This window comes from Lepidochelys kempii, chromosome 3, assembly GCF_965140285.1.
Source record: "Lepidochelys kempii isolate rLepKem1 chromosome 3, rLepKem1.hap1, whole genome shotgun sequence".
Classification (NCBI taxonomy): Eukaryota; Metazoa; Chordata; order Testudines; family Cheloniidae; genus Lepidochelys; species Lepidochelys kempii.
The window spans coordinates 43284082-43300589 of NC_136382.1; the positions used below are offsets into that span (position 1 = coordinate 43284082).

The 16508-nt window shown below is 41.6% G+C and overlaps 1 protein-coding gene across 2 annotated transcripts in view; it reads right to left on the reverse strand.

The window, feature by feature from the left end:
- The window catches only part of CSMD1 (CUB and Sushi multiple domains 1), a 2003711-nt gene that overhangs the window by 204610 nt on the left and 1782593 nt on the right, over positions 1-16508 (reverse strand). The window lies entirely within an intron of this gene.

A 16508-nucleotide genomic window follows, 5' to 3' on the forward strand; every position in this document is an offset into this window, starting at 1 on the left:
ATATAATTTCAAGAGTAGAATCCTTTAAGTTACATTTTAGCTTATATTTTTTAAAAAATGTTAGTTGCTTTATACAAAAAATATTCAACGTGTAATCGATTATTATATTGCAATAAATGTATAGGTTATGCTTTTCTATGCTTTCTGGTTCAAAACTTTTTTTTATTATTTTGTCTTCACTGTTCAGTTACAGTTTATAAAGCAGACTAACCTTTAGCTCAATAAAGATCACCCAATTCTTCCTTTACTCTTGTTATCCAGATCTGTCAATAAACTGTCAAAGCTAACAGAAATATATTATAATGTACATGGCAGAGGGGCATTGCTGGCACATGATGCACAGATTGACAGAGCCAGAAGAGTACCCAGAAGTCACTTACCACAGGACAAGCCCAACAAAGAAAATAACAGAACGCCACTAGCTATCACCTTCAGCCCCAACTAAAACCTCTTCAGCGCATCATCAAAGATTTACAACCTATCCTGAAAAATAATCCCTCACTCTCACAGATCTTGGGAGACAGACCAGTCCTCGCTTACAGACAGCCCTCCCAACCTGAAGCAAATACTCTCCAGCAACCACACACCAAAAACACTAACCCAGGAACCTATCCTTGTAACAAAGCCCGATGCCAACTCTGTCCACATATTTATTCAAGGTTTCAGAGTAACAGCCGTGTTAGTCTGTATTCGCAAAAAGAAAAGGAGTACTTGTGGCACCTTAGAGACTAACCAATTTATTTGAGCATAAGCTTTCGTGAGCTACAGCTCACTTCATCGGATGCTTATGCTCAAATATATTTATTCAAGTGCCACCATCATAGGACCTAATCACATTAGTCACGCCATCAGGGGCTCTACCAACATGATATATGCCATCATGTGCCAGCAATGCCACTCTGCCATGTACATTGCCAAACCGGACGGTCTCAACGCAAAAGAATAAATGGACACAAATCTGACATCAGGAATTATAACATTCAAAATCCGGTAGGAGAACACTTCAACCTCTCTGGCCACTCAGTAAAAGATTTAAGGGTGGCAATTTTGCAACAGAAAAGCTTCAAAAACAGACTCCAGTGAGAAACTGCTGAGCTTGAATTAATTTGCAAACTAGATATCATTAACTTGGGTTTGAATAGAGACTGGGAGTGGCTAGGTCATTACACATATTGAATCTATTTCCCTAAAGTTAAGTATCCTCACACCTTCTTGTCAACTGTCTAAATGGGCCATCTTGATTATCACTACAAAATTTTTTTTCTCCTGCTGATAATAGCTCATCTTAACTAATTAGCCTCTCACAGTTTGTATGGCAACTTCCAACTTATCTGTATGTATATATATTTCTTCTTACTATATGTTTCATTCTATGCATCCGATGAAGTGGGTTGTAGCCCACGAAAGCTTATCCTCTAATAAATCTGTTAGTCTCTAAGGTGCCACAGATACTCCTGTTCTTTTTGAAGATTACTTCAGTTAACACTGAAGTACCATCAAGCTTTTGAGAGGAACATGACTATTTTAAAGTATACAATCTCAGTACTAATCAGTTTAGGTAGGAAGTGAAGTTCACCCTCAGTACAAAAAGACAACATAAAGTCCAGGCACTACTTTAATGTCACTGGAGCCCTATTTCAAGGGCTTATGTGGTGCATCAGTCCTGTGCTGGCTCTATTCACTATCATGAATTGCACCCAAAATGAATATATAGCAAAAATCTGCAGATGGGGTTTAGATAGAATGATTTATGTTTGGTTTTGCAAGGCAATTAGGGATAACACCTCCTGTAAAAATTGCAATGGGATCTTTAACGAACAGTAGAATTAAAGACTTTTGTTTTAAGGCGGCATCTTTTTGCTATGTTTGTACAGCACTAGTACAATAGGGCTCTGGCCTCTCGCTGTTACCAACTTATAACTAATTATAACTAAACTAATAACAATAAATAATAATAATAATAATAAAGTGTCATTCTAAAGATGGCACTTACAACAGTAAATTGCCCACTTACACCATGCTGACACTACTGTACAATACTATACAGTATTTTTTTTTTTACAGGCCTTTCCTCCAAGTACAGTGGAACATGAGCTAATTATCAGTGGCTAAATGCAATTATGTCTCCTAACAGTTAGTTAAATATCAATCCCCCAAAGAGTTCCTCAATATTAGTTCCATTGCATTAGATAGCCACCTCTTATAGGCCAGAAAACAGCAAACCCTTTGGTGGATGTAATTAACAGGTTTCACTGTACTGACCAGGAAAGATCAGAAAAGCATATTCTATGGTGGGAAAGCTGCAGAGCTTAAAATGCTCCAGATTTTTTTTTTTAATTATTCCTCACGTTACTTAGAGGTGTCAGGAAATGCTAAGCAGTGATTGCTTATTGAACTGATATTTCTATGGGCCTGATCCTGAATTGTGTAGGGGAAATGCTGAGGTCCTTATTCAAGCAAATACCCTGACTCAGTGGGAATTACAGTAAATGTAAGTATATGGGTACTGACACTGTTACATATGTAAGTAATCATGACCAAATTTTCAAACAGGAGCTGTTAGTGCTTTCCACCTCTGAAAATCAGAACTTTTATTTAGGTGCCTAAATATGAATGTAGATACCTATCTTTAGGCATTGAAAATACTGGCATTTGTACTCTAAAAAAGTCTCACTGGCCAAGGCCAATCTCACTTCTATCATAAATATGAACTAGATTTTTATTATTTATTTGGGGGAGGGGGGGTTTCTACAAAGGGTTTCATGTTTACCCTTAAATTCAGTCAGATCCTTTTTTTAGACTCTTCTTCACCACCACTGGAGTAGATGAAGCTTTTTCATGAATAACAGCACTTTGAAGTTGACATGTTTTATTTTTTTAATGCCATACAGGTTAGACAAAACAGATTATTAATGATTTTTTTTCTTTTTTAGTAAACAAAATCTGAAAGATATATCATAGTTCAAACAGAAGTTATGGGCTTGAAGGTGAGGTTACTCACCTTGTGCAGTTCTTTGAGTAGTGTGTCCCAGTGGCTAATCCACCACAGATGCGCCTGTGCCCTGTGCCTTTGATTGGAGATTTTTGGTAAAAGTTCTCTTTGGCCTGTGCATGCACCTCACACCCTCCTACTGTCCCACACCAAGGCTATATGAGGCTGCATGGGTGAACCACCCAGGTCCTTTTCCAACACAAAGTCCCACCAGGGAGATCTGAAGCAGAGGGGAAGGAGGGCAGGTAGGGGAGCACCCACAGGGGTACACAGCTCAAAGAACTCCAGTTACTGCACAAGTTGAGTAACCTCTTCTTCGAGTATTGTCCCTGTGGGTGCTCCAGTTCAGGTCACTCCTGAACAGTATCCCATTAAGGTTTGGAGCAGAGTTCGATACAGAGGAGAGAACTGAATTGCCTACTCCAGCATCTGATCTTGAAGATGGAACTAAGGCATGATCGTTACAAAAAGTATGAACAGAAGACAAGTTGGTGCTCTAAGGATGTCTTGAATTGGTAAGTCTTTAAGTAAGACTATAGATAGTGCTCTTCTGTAATGTGCTATCACTCTTGAAGTAGGCTGAACGTGAGTTCAGTTGTAACAGATTTTAATACATCTGGAGAACCACTTTGATAATCTGTTTTGAAATTACCAATCCCATGTTTCTGTCAGCAATGGATACAAATAGTCTAGGAGATCTTATAAATGTTTGGACCTCTCTAGATAAAAGGCCCTCCTGACATCTGAGATATGGAATATAGCTTCCTGAATAGTCTGGTGTGGTTTGTGGGCGGGAATGGGATATTGATAGTTTAACATGAAACTAAGATGATACTTTGGGAAAAAATCTTGGATAGGGCTCTAGTGACACTTTCTTTCTGGTGAATACCATAAATGGGGGGGGTCTGCCACTAAAGCCCCCAATTCTCCAACCCTTTGGGCAGGCATCCTGGCCACCAAGAAAGCTGTCTTCATTGATAAATCTAATAAAGAAGATGCAACTCATGGCTCAAAAGGATGTTTCATGAGGCAACTAAGAATTAGATTCAGGTCCCAGGTGGGAGCAGAATCTCTAATTTGAGGGGAGAGATTTGATAGACCTCTTAGGAATCTTGCGGTTGTAATCTTACCGTGGTTGAATGAGCAAAGACTGAAAAAACTCTATGAATGAGGGAAAAGCTGTTATTGCAGTTAAGTGGACCATAATGGAATTCACAGAATGCCCCAGTGCTTTCAGTTCCAACAGGTAATCCACTACCACAGGAAGAGAAGAGTGAGTTGGCAAGATCCAACAACGGTTACACCAAAGATGATATAGTTTCCACTGTGGAGATAACTATGTCTTGTAGCTTTTTTCTACTATTTAATAAAGTGTGTTATACTTCTGATGAACAGGGTATCTCTACTCCTGCAAACCATCAAGAAACCATGGTTGGAGTTTCTGAATCTTCAGGTTGGGATTCAGTGTTCAACTGGCATCCTGAGTCAGCAAACAAGGACTGATCAGAAGCCCTGATGGAGGGCGGGAGGTGAGTCTGGTTAGAAAGGGATTTCAAACTTGTCTCAGCCACATTGGTGCAATCAATATGACCATGGCCCAATCTCATTGAGAATCTTCAACAATAATGGTGTCAGTGGCTATGCCTAAAAAAGACCCACGAGATAAGAAAAATGTCTCCTAGTGAATGGGGATCAAGACTCCCTCTGGAGCAATACCCAATGCATTTTGCATTGGCTGCTCTGCCAAACAGATCAATCTCTGGGAACCTCCATGCTATGAATCTTGGGTTGAAGACACAGGAATCCAACTCCCACTCATAATTTAGGAAGAAATGTCTGCTGAGGTTTTCTGCCATGGTGTTCTGAACACTGGGGAGGCAAGAAGCTGAGATGACTATCTGGTTGGCTCTGGACAAATTCAAGAGCTTTATCACTTCAGCATGGAGAAATGGGAAACATACTCCTTCTTGTTGGTTGATACAATACCTTCCTGCCACATTGTCTGTCATTATTGTTACTAACGTGGATCTGATTAGAGGTAAAAGGTATAGGCAAGCCTTTCTCTCTGATCTAAATTCCAGAAGATTGACGTGTAGAAGTTGCTCTCGTAGTGGCTGTGTCCTCTGCATTTTCCCGATGTGATCCCTCACCCCAATAGTGAAGCATCTGATGTTATCATAGAATCAAAAAAATCATAGGCCTGGAAGGGACCTTGAGAGATTTTCTAGTCCACTCCCCTGCACTTAAAGCAGGACTAAGTATTATCAAGACCAACCCTGGCAGGTGTTTTTCTAACCTGCTCTTAAAAATCTCCAGTGATGGAGATTCCACAAACTCCCTAGGCAATTTATTACAGTGCTTAACCACCCTGATGGTTAGAAAGTTTTTCCTAATGTCTAACCTAAACAGTTCTTGCTGTAATTTAAATCAATTGCTTCTTGTCCTACCCTCAGAGGTTAAAGGGAACACTTTCACCCAAGCTGCCTTCCACTTTCAAATTCTCAACCAGTTTCAAATTCTCAACAAATCTAGAACAGCCTCTCCCCTAGTGGTTTTCTCCACCTTCTGAAATAAAAAAAAAATTGTCTGCAATACATTCCAAGAACTTGCTGGATAATCTATGTCCTGCCGTGTTATTTTTCCAGTGGATGTCTAGGTAGTTGAAGTCCCCCATCACCACCAACTTCTGTGATTTTGTTCATTGTTTATAAAAAGCCTCATCCACACCTATTCCTAGTTAAGTGGTCTGTAGTAGACTCCTAGAAGGACATCACCCTTGTTTTTTACCCTTTTTATCGTTAGTCAGAGACTTTGAACAAGTCTTTCTCCTATTTCCATCTCAACCTCAGTCCAGCTGTATACATTTTTGATATATAAGGCAACACCTCCTCCCTTTTCCCCTGCTTGTCCTTTCTAAGCAAGATGTACCCTTCTATACCAATATTCCAGTCATGTGTATTATCCTGCCAAGTCTCTGTGATGCCAACTATGTCAAAGTTCTGTTTATTAGCTAGCATTTTTAGTTCTTCCTGCTTATTCCCCATACTTCTCGCATTAGTATACTGTCATCTAAGATACTGATTTGATTTCCCCTCCATTTTCTCTCTTATCTCTCCCTTATTCCTGCTATACGGCCCACGCTCCCCCCAAATTCTGAACCTTCTCCCATGTCTCCATGTGTTTTACTTAACTGTGAGCTTTTGTATCCTGCCCCCATCAAACCTAGTTTAAAGCCCTCTTCACTAGGCTATCACTATGGTGGAAAGATTCTGAAAGAATGAACCAACTGCACAGGTTTTGGTCGGGTCCTTCCACCAATTGAGTGACTGTACAATCCATTGGGAAACAGACACTAACTTCCCTGTATTGTACTTGCTTGGTTTATAAACAATTGAAAGACATCACAGGAGACTTAGGAGATGTAATTGGGCATGCTGCACAGATGCAAACTGACATGTGCTCCCAGAGGCTGAAGATAATCTCTTACTGTTACTTGAAGACGTCCCTGAATCCTTGAGATAAGACTTATTAGTGCGAGAAATCTGCTGGAAGGGAGGTATGCTGTGCATGTCACTGCATAAGGGGGTGCTCCTATGAAGTCCAAATGCTGTACTAGAGTCAAAACAGACCCCCTCTTCTGTGCAAAAGAGACCATATCATCTTTATGGCTGTCAAGGTTCCTCCCCCACTCTGAACTCTAGGGTACAGATGTGGGGACCTGCATGAAAACCTCCTAAGCTTACTTTTACCAGCTTAGGTTAAAACTTCCTCAAGGTACAAATTAATTTTATCCTTTCTCCTTGGAATATCCACTGCCACCACCAAACTCTAACTGGGTTTACTGGGAAACGTAGTTTGGACATGTCTTTCCCCCCAAAATCCTCCCAACACTTGCACCCCACTTCCTGGGAAAAAGTTTGGTAAAAATCCTCACCAATTTGCATAGGTGACCACAGACCCAAACCCTTGGATCTGAGAACAAGGAAAAAGCATTCAGTTTTCTTACAAGAAGACTTTTAATAGAAATAGAAGTAAATAGAAGTAAAGGAATCAGCTCTGTAAAATCAGGATGGTAGATACCTTACAGGGTAATTAGATTCAAAACACAGAGAATCCCTCTAGGCAAAACCTTAAGTTACAAAAAAGACACACAGACAGAAATAGTCATTCTATTCAGCACAGTTCTTTTCTCAGCCATTTAAAGAAATCATAATCTAACACATACCAAGCTAGATTACTTACTACAAGTTCTAAGACTCCATTCCTGTTCTATCCCCGGCAAAAGCAGCATATAGACAGACCAGACCCTTTGTTTCTCTCCCTCCTCCCAGCTTTTGAAAGTATCTTGTCTCCTCATTGGTCATTTTGGTCAGGTGCCAGTGAGGTTACCTTTAGCTTCTTAAAGCTTTACAGGTGAGAGGATTTTTCCTCTGGCCAGGAGGGATTTTAAAGGGGTTTACCTTTCCCTTTATATTTATGACAATGGCTGCCAATACTTCCTATGAAAATCTGCCCTGATCAACCAATTACCAGGTATGGGAAAACAATTATACCCAGAGAACATAGGTGGGCAGCAATTACCAACAGAGTCTTTGAGAACAGGCTTAGGGAAGAACATAGGCCAAAAGGGAGCACCCACTAATGGTAGTGTTCATTGTTGATTAGAAAATGAAGAAATATCTTGTGTGAAATATGAATAGTGACATGAAAATGTGTGTCTTGTAGGTCAAGGGTCACAAACCAATATCCTAAATCTAATGAAGGTATTATTGCTGCAAGGGTCACCACCCTGAATTTATATAATCCCAGCTATACATATAAAATGCTAATTTCTAAATTATCTGATACCACTCGAAGTTCTCCCTAGGGAAGAAAGAAATCTTGGGATCATTGTGGATAGTTCTCTGAAAACATCCACTCAATGTGCAGCGACAGTCAAAAAAGCTAACAGAATATTGGGAATCTTTAAGAAAGGGCTATATAATAAGACATAAATATCATATTGCCTCTCTATAAATCCACGGTACACCCACATCTTGAATACTATGTGCAGATGTACATAGTACATCTCAAAAAGTATAGAGTGGAATTGGAAAAGGTTCAGAAAAGGGCAACACAAATTATTAGGGGTATGGAATGGCTTCCATATGAGGAGAGATTAATAAAATGGGGACTTTTACGCTTGGAAAAGAGACAGCTAAGGGGGGATATGTTAGAGGGCTATAAAATCATGTCTAATGTGGAGAAAATAAATAAGGAAGTGTTATTTACTCCTTCTCATAACACAAGAACTAGGGGTCATCAAATGAAATTAATAGGCAGCATGTTTAAAACAAACAAAAGGAATCCCTCCCCAAAATGCACAGTCAACTTGTGGAATTTCTTTCCAGAAGATGTTGTGAAGGCCAAGACTATAACAAGCTTAAAAAAAGAACTAGATAAGGTCATGAAGGATGGGTCCATCAATGGCTATTAGCCAGGATGGACAGGGATGGGGTCTTTAGCCTCTGTTTGCCAGAAGCTGGGAATTGGTGAGAGGGGATGGATCACTTGATGATTACCTGTTCTGTTCATCCCCAGTGGGGCACCTGGCATTGGCCACTGTCTGAAGACAGGATCCTGGGCTAGATGTACCTTTGGTCTGACCCAGTATGCTGTTCTTATGATGCGATCTTGTGCAGAGAGGGGAAACCTGTGCTGAGATTTGAATCCTTTTCAACATACTCCAATGGCAGGAGAGAGATAACTGTTCTGCTTTTATTATAGATGAGAGTGAGCATGGTACTCTAGATTATGGGGCGGAGGGGTCAGTGACAAAGTAAATCTTGGTGTAGATAACAATCCAGTACCAGTTAACAGAGGGTACTCCAGCTCCAAAGATACTATTAGGGCCTTAGAGTATCTAAATTCTTGCAGTACCCACAGCTTCAGAGATGGCTGAGCAAGAACATGTGGAAGACGGCTTTGGTTCCAAGGTAGCTGGCACCAAGCGACTGGCAAGGGAATGAGTTGACTCTGATTCCATCAGTTGACTTCCATGTTGATGAGACTGACAGATGTTCAGGGATGAGACTAGAATTCCCCTTGGAAGAGTCTCTACAGCTCCAGGTATGGGTATGTGAGCTAGGCATTGAGTCTGTCTTTGAGAACTTCCCTGCCTTTGTGGTACCAGAATCACTCAGAGCCTCCGTGGAACTCCCCTTGGGACCTGAGATCTCCACAGCCTTTTTGTGCATTGGTGACTAAGGCTTTCTTTGAGGATGAGTCTTTGCCTCTTTCTGCATAGAGGCAAATGTCAAGACTACTTTTTCTAAGGTCTTTGGTGCTATAGAAGCAATTAATGCCACACTACCACCTACATGTGTTAAGTAGCCTTCAGTGACAGAGATCTTGATGTGGCCTGGGCACTAGCTGTATTGGGAGGTCTAGGTACAGGCAGGTCCCCTGCCCCTGGATCCAAAGCCTGTCTTTAGGCTTGTTCCATCATGAGGAGTTTAAATTTAATTTCCCTATTTTGAGGGATATACCCTTGAAGGAAGTGCAGATCTTGCACTTACTGAGAATACGAGTCTCTCCAAAACAGCGGAGGCATTAAGAATGCCTTTCACCTTGTTCCAGCTCCTCTTAGATATCCTATTGCATTTTTGGCTGAACTTTTCTCCTCACCTCCTTATCTACGCACCCCCTATCCATGGCCCCACTAAGTTGTGGGACCTCCTTGTCAACGTCCTCCTAGCACTGGCCAAAATGACTATCTACAAGACCAGAGAGAAGAGACTGGCTGACAAGGTTTCTAGATACCGTGGGGCCTATTTCTGATCCTCCTTCCACTCACACATCCGAGCACAGTTCCTTTGGGCGGCATCCGCTGGCTCTCTTTACACCTTCGAGGATCAGTGGGCGCTGTCCTGGGTTCTCTGCTCAATGTTCCTGTCAGGTTCCCTTCGTTTAGCCCTGTGACCCCACTCCTGTCCCTGTTATACCTTTAGTTGTCCCCCATAATTAATTGAGATCCTGGACCTTGTGGATCCTCCCCTTAGCCTGGGGGAAGTCCTTTAGCAGTGGGGAAGGATCCCAGGATCCAGGATTTCAACAGGACTGATCTGAATAGCCTTGTGCAAGGAGAGGCACCTTTAAAATCCTGTGGAGGCCAGCATCCCCAAGAAAAATAACAAAAGTTCAGCCCTGAATGGGGAAAGATTTCAAATCTATCTAACTATACCCATAAATATCTTTTACATGAAAGGAAAAAGAACAAAATGAACTGTTTCAACGATATTATAAAATAATATTAACTAATTAATTACTGAATACTAAAGAGAACAGTCACACAGCAGACTCCGTCTCAGGATGAAGACAGTTGAGAAGGAACTGAGTGTGGTTTGCCTGTATCCTCCCAGTGTGAGGTACAAGGATGCGTGGGGCACATGTACAAGCCAAATAGTCATTGCCACCAAAAATCTTTGATTAAAGGCACAGGCACATCTGAAATGGAGCACCCACAGGGACTCTACTCAAAGAAGAAGCAGAAATGACTGGGTAAGCGTCTATGGCCTGTTATCAAGGAAATCAGACTGGTGATCACAATTGATCCCTTCTGGCCTTAAAATATATGAATCTGTGATTTCACTCATGACTTCTCTCCCTGTGATGAAAGTTATATTTTATGGTAGATATGAATCTTTTGATCTCTGCTGGGTCAGAATAATTATTTATAAATTATAAATCCCGCAGCCTGATGGAAGGAATTTTTACAATTCATTAAGGTATCTGCTGTATGTCAGCAACAACATGCCTTATTATTTTTCATAATCCGATAAAAGGCAACAGCTAGATTCACAAAATAACTTAGGTGCCTAACTACCACTTTAGGGGCCTAAATCCCAGAATCAGGGGCATGTGATTCACAAACCCCTCACTGAGCTATCCGCAGACACTGTAGGTGCCTAAACTCACTCACTGCCTAAATTTTTGCTGTAAAAATTCTCTAGGCACCTATATTTCTGCCCTTTAGTGCAGGCACTGCAGCTCCATGCCAGGCGTCCGGATGCTTAAGCCTAAAACGAATGCACAACCCGGGGGAAGATAGATGTTCCTCTACCTACCTTTGCTGCTTGGCCTGAGCTGGCACGCACGTGCCATAAAAAATAAATAAAAACATTCATTCTATTTTAAGAGAAAAAGTCCTCATGCTTTCATATGTTATTGAATAACATTCACTGAGACGATCTGCTGAAATTTTTGAATAAGCTGAATATTGTCATTTTTGAAGATTTTTTTTTTAAAAAATGGAAAAAATTGAAGTGTTTCTCTTGCCCCACTAAACTACTTTGCACCACAGGAGTTAAACTATATGTAAACTCTGACATTATCTCACGCAAAAGGCAATATATAAGGACAGGAATAGCAAAATATTTTTAAAATACCATTATTGTAAAATGAGATATGGTTCTATAATATTAATGCTGACAAAGGAGGTAGAAGTCTGATAAAGAATACAGTTTGACAGCACTTGTTATTAAGAATATTGTTTCAGTGATGAAACAAAACAAAATACATTTCATTTAAGAAACCAGCTAAGATTACTAAATAGCAACAGAGTAATTTATCTATCATGGTATCTTAAAAAACCTACACACTTAAAAGCAAGGAAATGAATAGCTGGTAGTAATATAAAATCTTACACAGCCCATAATAAAACACATTATTCATACTGAGTACAAAGAAATGCATAAATACATACAGCATTTCATAACAACAATTTTATCTGATTCAAAATAAATATTCTTCATATCAGTAATCTAAAAATAAACAAACAAAACACAAAATTATTCTGAAGATGAACAACAACACATGTAAATAAACATTAGTGGAATATTGATCAGCTTCAAATGCAAGTGTGCATATAAACATTATTTTACCAGCTGACAATATACACATTTCCTATAAAACTACACAGTTAAGTGGGAAACAGTATCAATGGGTATGTTTATATATTAATGAATATGTTTGCATATATGTTAAAAACACACAGTACATATATTTTTTATGTTGAGTGCATCATAACTGGAAATAATATCTTAGCACATTTATTTCTATACTCATTCTAAATTTGTCAAAGCAGCACATGAGTATTTGTCAGCAAAACTCAAAGCTCTAATTGGAAAAATAAATTTGTTCAGGCGTGTATTCTACTTCCTGCCTGAACAGTCACATCCTCACATCCCCAGTGCCACGTATCCAATCTGAAATTTCTCCCTCTTGCTCCAGTTTGGGTTTTGTTGCTTTTAAACTATCTGTACCTTTCTAGTGTGCTCTATGTGTTTAGGAAAGAAATTTCTTTACTACAAAGTGTCTGTAGTAAAGAAATGCATTTCCTAAGACAGTGTTCCTTGCTTTACTGCTATGTTACCTCTGAATGATTTAATTAGAAACCAGAGCTCCCACAGGCAGGTTGACTCTGAAGGAATGTATTTAAGCAGCTGGGTGTCAGGAGAATTGAGACCAGAGGTGAAAGTAAGCCATTATGCCCTGGTACGGTGTACCGGTAAGAGCCGGTGTGCCGTACGGGGACCGGCTTTCTCAGAGGGCAATTTAAAGCCCTGGGGTAGCATCTGCTCCAGCTTCTGCTACTGCCCTGGCCCTTTAAATCCCCGCCTGAGCCCTGCTGCCCGAGCCCTGGGGTAGGGGTGAGGGGGCTCTGGTGGGGATTTAAAGGTCCCCGGGGCTGCAGCTGCCACTACCACTGCAGCCCCGGCCTTTTAAATCCACTCTGGAGCCCAGCTGCCGCTACCACCCCGGGCCTTTAAATCGCTGTCGGAGCCCTGCTGCTGAAGCCCTGGGGCAGTGGCGGCTGGGCTCCGGAGTGGATTTAAAGGTCTGGGGCGGTAGCAACAGCTGGAGCCCCGGGGCCCTTTAAATCTCTGACGGAGCCCGGCCGCTACTACCCCAGGGCTCGGGGAGCAGGGCTCAGGTGGGGATTTAAAGGGATCAGGGCTCCGGCAGCAGCTACCACAGTGGAGCCCCAGGCCCTTTAAAGCTCTGCCAGAGTCCAGAGTCCCGGACTAGCAGTGGCAGCCGGGAGCCTCCAGGGGTCCTCAGTGATTTAAAGGGCCCAGGGCTCCACTGTGGTAGCGGCAGCTGGAGCCCTGGGCCCTTTAAATAGCCCCCGAGACCCGGGGTTCCCAGTCACCTCTGCAGCTGGTAGCTCAGGGGTGATTTAAAGGGCCCCAGGCTCCCAGCCACCACTACTGCAGCTGGAGCCCTGGCCCTTTAAATCTTGATTTAAAGGGCCCGGGGATTTAAGGCCCTGCCTCTTCCGTTTAAGCCACACCCCCTGCTCAGGACTCCAGCTGGTAAGTCCTCTAACTTACTTTCACCCCTGATTGAGACTAAATCTTTGAGACTAAAGTGGCTAGCCTGTGTCCCACTGCCTAAGAAGGGAGTCAGACATGGTCTTGCACCTGAGAGCATACCTGAGAGACCCAGAGCTAGGAACAGTGACCAGGCACTATCCAGGCCCCAAGGGCTTCGAAGCAAGTGGGGCTCATGATTTGAGTCTGTTTACAACACACTGGTGACTGTCCAGAAGAGAAGACTGGGCCAGATTGTAACACCCTCTTTCCCCTCCCTCTATTTTCAACATTAAATAAGATAAAAATCTGTAAGAAAATGGATACATCTGCAAAAAAACAAATGAACAAAAAACAATTATCCTTAAGCATGTTTTTTCTTGGGGTTTTTTTTTGTTTTCACCTTCCACTGTTTTATTCATTTATTTTTTCTTTCCCTTTTCTCTCTTCCAGTATCTTTTTGCCATTATTCTATCCTCCTGTTTTCTAACCTCTTCCTTTGCCCCCATCTGTCATACCGCATACTTTGATCCACTCCAAACTTCCTACCTTGCCCTGGATTTTTCTGCCCCTGTCACATCTTGGTTACTAGTCTTCCAAGTTCCCACAGTCTCTTTCCTTCCTCTGACCATGATTTGTCCAAAACTCTGTGACATTCTGTACCTTGGGGGAGTGTACTGTAACTCCCATATTCCTCATTTTCATATAATCATGATCTTACATACAAGGCATGCCTTGTAAGGTATCAGGGGAAAGATCATGATCTGCTGAAAGTAATTTCTCTATCCATAGATGTATATCATTAATGCGTATGAAGTTATGAGAATTGTGTTGTACAGTTCTCACTAAAACATGCTGTAAGTTGAGGAATCAGCCAGATATTAGCTCCCCAGTGGTAACAGCAAGGAAAATAACCAACCTCCAGGTCGGGTGTCAACCCATCAACAGCAATTGTCCAGCAAGGGAGCTATAATGTGATAACTCACCTGAATGAGGCTACACCAGGGGAATTGCTCAACTTTGCTTAGAGAAACTCAGCAATGCCCCACAGACATGCCTGGACTTGTGTTCTACAAGCACATGGACTGAGAGTATAAAACAAGCAGAGTGGACACATACTGGGCTCTTCTCCCACTCCACCTATGCTGCAAGCAACCAAGACACTGAGAAGAAGACAAAACTCCAACACAGGAGATTGGCCCAGGTTTAAGGAACAAGCCTGTATATTAAAGACTTCACTATCCAGTGAGGTGAGAAACTGCTTAATCTAGTTGCTGCCCAGTCTAATAGGGTTGAAAGTTTAGACTGTGTGCTTATATTTTCTTTTCTTTTGGTAACCACTCTGACTTGTTATGCTTTGACTTATAATCACTTAAAATCTACCTTCATAGTTAATAAATCTGTTTGTTTATTCTACCTGAAGCAGTGTATTTGGTTTGAAGCATGTCAGAGACTCCCCTTGGGAGAACAAGCCTGGTACATATCACTTTCTTTGTTAAATTGGTTTCAGAGTAACAGCCGTGTTAGTCTGTATTCGCAAAAAGAAAAGGAGTACTCGTGGCACCTTAGAGACTAACCAATTTATTTGAGCTCAAAGTGAGCTGTAGCTCATGAAAGCTTATGCTCAAATAAATTGGTTAGTCTCTAAGGTGCCACAAGTACTCCTTTTCTTCTTGTTAAATTGACAAATTTATATAAGCTTGCAGCATCCAGCAGGCATAATTGGACACTGCAAGATGGAGGTTCCTAGGGTTGTGTCTGGGACTGGAGATATTGGCTGGTGTCATTCGCTTACAAGTAGCTGGGAGCAGTTTACATGCCAGAGGCTGTGGGTGAACAGCCCAGGAGTGGGGGTTCTCACAGCACAGCAGGGTAAGGCTGGCTTCCAGAGTCAAAGATTGGAGAGGCCTAGCAGATCACCGATCCAGATAACACCAGAGGGGAATGTCACACTCTCTTTGGCCAAAATCCCATCCTCTCTCCTAGCTTTATCTTTCTCTGAACAATTTTCTCTCCTTTCTCTTCACCCTCCTCATTTAGCCTCACCATAACTTTCTTCATATCAGTGCCAGCCTTATCTCCCATCATAGTACTCAAAGGTGGAATTCCAGGCTAAGGTTTATAAGCTGGCAGCTGTGTTTGCTGGGTGATAAAATGAAGGATGCAGGCTCTTCAAACTTAGCCTTTCCTGATGCCTCTCCTGACTGCACTAGGTCTCTGAGTGTGCTTCAGGTGGCCCAGTCTGCATTCCCTACTACTGTCTGTCACCATCCAGCACACACTAAGTGCACAAGCATGATCTCCCTCACAGTTTCCCACATTTAGTGTGTGCTCCTGTATGGGCTATTCAGAAATCCATGCCCAGTTCTCTATTTTCATCCCATCATTGATGCACTTTGGGCTGGAGTCACTCTCTCACTTCCTAGGAAGGACACCTTCTCTCTCATAGGTCACAATGGTTGGAATCCAGCCACCCTTTCCCAATCCATGTGAGGGGATCCTCTGGGATGTCTTGTGTAACCATTCCCTGTAAGCTGTGAGAAAGAGATGGACCTAGTCAATGGTGTCTACAAGCCACCCGACTGTTGAGTCCAGGGGTTACATTCTGGTGTTGATTAGTGCTCCTATCTCCTACCTGGGATCAAGTGTCTTGATTCATAAATTCTTTTATTCCATCACTTCCATTACTCATGTTATTCATGCTCGGTTTTGATATACAACACACAATATATTCCACTGAATAAATATATCCAATTTATATGTTTTATAAAATGAATTTAAAGGATGTTTCCAAAGAAAAAAAATTGGACCATTAAAATGCATTATATTGTACCAAATTACATGTTTTTAAAAATACCCAACAATTTCCAAGATATGATATATTCTCCATGGCTCTCAATTAAATCCCTCTAGACAGCTGCCCAGATGTTAACTAAACTGTGTATGCCATAGCAACTAGCAGCTGCTCAATGCATGGCAGCCTGCCATTACTTCCTCTGAGTCCTACTACTCAGCCAATTCTCTTTGTTCAATTGTTTTTTTTAAAAAGGTACCCCAAAATAACTGTGCCTGAGGCCTAGACTTTAATGGGGTCCTGCATTTACCTACTGTGCACATAAAGTAAAACAATACAGCAGGACTATTCAAAAAGAAGGGAAATAAGT